This window comes from Emys orbicularis, chromosome 15, assembly GCF_028017835.1.
Source record: "Emys orbicularis isolate rEmyOrb1 chromosome 15, rEmyOrb1.hap1, whole genome shotgun sequence".
NCBI classification, from domain to species: Eukaryota; Metazoa; Chordata; order Testudines; family Emydidae; genus Emys; species Emys orbicularis.
In genome coordinates this window covers 14271977-14276976 of record NC_088697.1, presented here as the reverse complement: position 1 = coordinate 14276976, position 5000 = coordinate 14271977, and the positions used below count along the sequence as shown (strand labels likewise).

The 5000-nt window shown below is 70.0% G+C and overlaps 1 non-coding gene across 1 annotated transcript; it reads right to left on the bottom strand.

Moving 5' to 3' along the window:
* Nucleotides 1–3413: 3413 nt before the first annotated feature.
* LOC135889857 (5S ribosomal RNA) lies at nt 3414–3532 on the bottom strand. The gene has a single exon (XR_010562174.1). It is a non-coding gene; the product is annotated as a 5S ribosomal RNA (ribosomal RNA).
* Between the last annotated feature and the right edge of the window lie 1468 nt (nt 3533–5000).

Sequence of the window (5000 nt, the reverse complement as noted above, 5' to 3'; positions counted from 1 at the left end):
GGGTTGACCTGGTGGCCGGTTTGATTTCCGGCCACCAGGTCAACCCATTGGATTCAATGGGTTGACCTGGTGGCCGGTTTGCTGTGCGGCCCGGGTGTCACCCCACTCCGCGGGCCGCGCGGCAGTGGTCCTGAGGACCACAGAGGGGGGCTTAATAGTCGAGATGGAGCAGGTCCGGGGGAGGCTTAATAGTCGTCCCCCGGGCGCTCCGGAGGGGAAAGCTTAATAGTCGTCCCCCAGACAGGGTGGGTGGGGGGGAGGCTTAACAGTCTTCCCCCAGGCTGAGCGGGAGGCTTCGCAGTCGTCCCCCGGGCAGTCCGGGGGAAGGCTTAATAGTCGTCCCCCGGGCGCTCCGGGGGGGAAAGCTTAATAGTCGTCCCCCAGACAGTGTGGGTGGGTGGGGGGGGGGGAGGCTTAACAGTCTTCCCCCAGGCTGAGCGGGAGGCTTCGCAGTCGTCCCCCGGGCAGTCCGGGGGAGGCTTAATAGTCGTCCCCCGGGCGCTCCGGGGGGGAAAGCTTAACAGTCGTCCCCCAGACAGTGTGGGTGGGTGGGTGGGGGGGGAGGCTTAACAGTCTTCCCCCAGGCAAAGCGGGAGGCTTCGCAGTCATCCCCCGGGCAGTCCGGGGGAGGCTTAATAGTCGTCCCCCGGGCGCTCCGGAGGGGAAAGCTTAATAGTCGTCCCCCAGACAGGGTGGGTGGGGGGGAGGCTTAACAGTCTTCCCCCAGGCTGAGCGGGAGGCTTCGCAGTCGTCCGCCGGGCAGTCCGGGGGAAGGCTTAATAGTCGTCCCCCGGGCGCTCCGGCGGGGGGGAAGCTTAATAGTCGTCCCCAGGACAGTGTGGGTGGGTGGGTGGGGGGGAGGCTTAACAGTCTTCCCCCAGGCTGAGCGGGAGGCTTCGCAGTCGTCCCCCGGGCAGTCCGGGGGAAGGCTTAATAGTCGTCCCCCGGGCGCTCCGGAGGGGAAAGCTTAATAGTCGTCCCCCAGACAGGGTGGGTGGGGGGGAGGCTTAACAGTCTTCCCCCAGGCTGAGCGGGAGGCTTCGCAGTCGTCCCCCGGGCAGTCCGGGGGAAGGCTTAATAGTCGTCCCCCGGGCGCTCCGGGGGGGAAAGCTTAATAGTCGTCCCCCAGACAGTGTGGGTGGGTGGGGGGGGGGGAGGCTTAACAGTCTTCCCCCAGGCTGAGCGGGAGGCTTCGCAGTCGTCCCCCGGGCAGTCCGGGGGAGGCTTAATAGTCGTCCCCCGGGCGCTCCGGGGGGGAAAGCTTAACAGTCGTCCCCCAGACAGTGTGGGTGGGTGGGTGGGGGGGGAGGCTTAACAGTCTTCCCCCAGGCAAAGCGGGAGGCTTCGCAGTCATCCCCCGGGCAGTCCGGGGGAGGCTTAATAGTCGTCCCCCGGGCGCTCCGGAGGGGAAAGCTTAATAGTCGTCCCCCAGACAGGGTGGGTGGGGGGGAGGCTTAACAGTCTTCCCCCAGGCTGAGCGGGAGGCTTCGCAGTCGTCCGCCGGGCAGTCCGGGGGAAGGCTTAATAGTCGTCCCCCGGGCGCTCCGGCGGGGGGGAAGCTTAATAGTCGTCCCCCAGACAGGGTGGGTGGGGGGGAGGCTTAACAGTCTTCCCCCAGGCTGGGCGGGGGGGAGGCTTAATAGTCATCCCCCAGACAGTGTGGGTGGGTGGGGCAGGGGGGGGAGAGGCTTAGCAGTCTTCCCCTAGACTGGCCGGGGGTGGGGGCTTAGCAGTCGTCTCCAGGGTGGTCCGGGGGTGGGGGGAGGCCTCAGAGTCGCCCCTCGGAGAGTCGGGGCGGCGGCGGTGGTGGGTGTCAGGCTTTACAGCCAGCCTCCGGAGGGTGAGCGTCCTCGGACGCGATGCAGCCGCCGCAGAGAGGCAGCCTCCGAGGCTGGGAGCGGAGCACCGAGGCTGGGGAGAGGGGAGCAGGAGCCCGGGGGTGGGGGTGGGGGTGGGGGGCCTTCAGGACAACCGGTCAAGCCCCGGGAAGCGGCTGTAAAATTTTCAAAGTCCCCACCGGGACAACAGGTCACGCCCCGGGAAAAGGCTGGAAAATTTCCTAAGTCCCCGCTCGGCCACCAGGTCCACCCAGGTCTAGCAATGGGGTTGACCTGCCTGATGGCCGGTTAGTATCAACGTAGTCTCACACAGGAGGGCAGCTCTCAGGCCGGCCGGCTGCGGCTGACTCTGGGGCGGTGCCCGGTGCCCGGCAGCGAGGCGCGGGGGGGGTGGGGGGGTGAGGGGGGGGGGAGCGACACGGGGCTTACCGGCCCCGGGGCCGGGGGCGCCTCCTGCGGCTTTGGGGGCCGCGGGTCCTCCGTGGCATCCAGGCCAGGCCTCTCCTGCCTGGCCGCGGGGGGATTCGGGGGCGGTCCCGCGGGCCGGCGGCCGGGCGCAGGGGGGGGGCCCGAGCGAGTCCGCCCCGGGCCCGGGGTCTCCCCCTGCGGCTCAGGGGGGGCGTGGGTCCTCGGGGGAGGAAGCCCGGGGGGAGCTGCAGACCCGCCGTGGGGCCCTCCAGGCCAGGCCTCGCCTGGGTGGCCGCGGGGGGATTCGGGTCGGGCCCGCGGGCCGGCGGCCGGGCGCAGCGGGGCCGGGAGGGTCCGGGCCAGTCCGCCGCATGCCCGGGGTCTCCCCCAGCGGCTTCGGTGGCCGTGGGTCCCCGGTGGGGCAAGCGGCGGGGAGCCTGACACCCGCCGTGGGGCCCTCCAGGCCAGGCCTCGCCTGGGTGGCCGGGGGGGGATTCGGGGCGGTCCCGCGGGCCGGCGGCCGGGCGCAGGGGGGCCGGGAGGGGCCGGGCCAGTCCGCCCCATGCCCGGGGTCTCCCCCAGCGGCTTCGGTGGCCGTGGGTCCCCGGTGGGGCAAGCGGCGGGGAGCCTGACACCCGCCGTGGGGCCCTCCAGGCCAGGCCTCGCCTGGGTGGCCGCGGGGGGATTCGGGGCGGTCCCGCGGGCCGGCGGCCGGGCGCAGGGGGGCCGGGAGGGGCCGCGCCAGTCCGCCCCATGCCCGGGGTCTCCCCCCAGCGGCTTCGGTGGCCGTGGGTCCCCGGTGGGGCAAGCGGCGGGGAGCCTGACACCCGCCGTGGGGCCCTCCAGGCCAGGCCTCGCCTGGGTGGCCGCGGGGGGATTCGGGGCGGTCCCGCGGGCCGGCGGCCGGGCGCAGGGGGGCCGGGAGGGGCCGGGCCAGTCCGCCCCATGCCCGGGGTCTCCCCCAGCGGCTTCGGTGGCCGGGGGTCCTCCGCGGAGGAAGCCGGGTGGGTGTTGGGGGGAGCCGGACCCCAGGCGCCCCGACCCGTGACCTGCGGCCGCGACCTCCGACTCGGCAGGAGCGACGAGGGGCTTTCTGGCCCGCCCCCCCCCCCCCTTCTCCTTCCTCCCCAGAAAAAGGAGAGAGAGCTGGCTCGGACCGGGAAAAGCTGCCTACGGCACCTGGGATTCCCAGGCGGTCACCCATCCAAGTACTAGCCAGGCCCGGGACGGTTTACCTTCCGAGATCGGACGGGATCGGGGGCGTTCGGTCCGGTATGGCCGTAGGCACCCGGCTCCGCGCCTCCTCGCCCGCTTTCCCCTGCCGGCGCCCGGGCCTGCCGCACGGCGAGCCCCGGTCGGACTGCCCCGTGCGGCAGGGCCCCCGTCTCTCGCGGGCCCGATCCTTTTTTTTCCTTTTCAAGCTCCGGGGCCCGGGCTGGCCCGTCAGAGCCCCTTCCCCTCCCCCCCCCCCTCCCTCCGGCGTCGGGAAAAATATTTTCCCGGACTTCCAGCGGGCCCGATCCTGTCAGCCGGGGGTGGGGGGGGGGGCAGTCCCTCGCTGCGGCCAGGGAGGGTGAGCCCGGGGCGGCTTGCCTGGCGGCCGGGTCCCGGCAGGCCCGATCCATTCCCCCCCTCCCCGTCCCCCGTCCCCCAGCGGTTCCAGCGGTTCCCCGCCCCGCCCCCGCGCCTGGTTCGCACCCTGTTCCTTCGGGCCGAGGAAGGCGTACCCCGGGGGGAACCGTCCGAGTCCCCTCCCGGGCACCAGGTCAACCCGTGGAATCGAACGGGGTTCACCTGGCTGGCCGGTATGCTTTCCGGCCACCGGGTCAACCCATAGGTTTTAACTGGTATACCTGGTGGCCGCTTTGCCAGGTCAACCCGGTTCTCCCTCCTTCCCTGGGCGCCCCCTCCTCGGAGGCGTCGGGTTAAACTTTTTCCAGACTTCCAGGGGCCCGATCCAGTCAGCCGGGAGGCAGTCCCTCGCTGCGGCCGGGGACGGTGAACCCAGGTCGGCCTGCCTGGCGGCCGGGTCCCTGTCTCTCGTGGGCCCGATCCTTCTTTTCCTTTTCGAGCAGGGGGGGCCCGGCCCGCCCCGGTAGCGCTCCTCGGAGGCGTCGGGCAATTCCCCCCCCCCCCCCCGCACCCCACCCAGACTTCCAGGGGCCCGATCCTGACGGCCGGGAGGCAGTCCCTCGCTGCGTCCGGGGACGGTGAGATGCTCGGCCACCAGGTCAACCCGGAGGAAGCGGGCTGAAATTTTTTTTTCCAAGTCCGAAAGATTGTCCAAGTCCCCGCTCGGCCACCAGGTCAACCCGGAGGAAGCGGGCTGACAATTTTTTCCAAGCCCGAAAAATTTTTCCAAGTCCGAAAGATTGTCCAAGTCCCCGCTCGGCCACCAGGTCAACCCGGAGGAAGCGGGCTGACAATTTTTTCCAAGCCCGAAAAATTTTTCCAAGTCCGAAAGATTGTCCAAGTCCCCGCTCGGCCACCAGGTCAACCCGGAGGAAGCGGGCTGACAATTTTTTCCAAGCCCGAAAAATTTTTCCAAGTCCGAAAGATTGTCCAAGTCCCCGCTCGGCCACCAGGTCAACCCGGAGGAAGCGGGCTGACAATTTTTTCCAAGCCCGAAAAATTTTTCCAAGTCCGAAAGATTGTCAAAGTCCCCGCTCGGCCACCAGGTCAACCCGGAGGAAGCGGGCTGACAATTTTTTTCCAAGCCCGAAAAATTTTTCCAAGTCCGAAAGATTGTCCAAG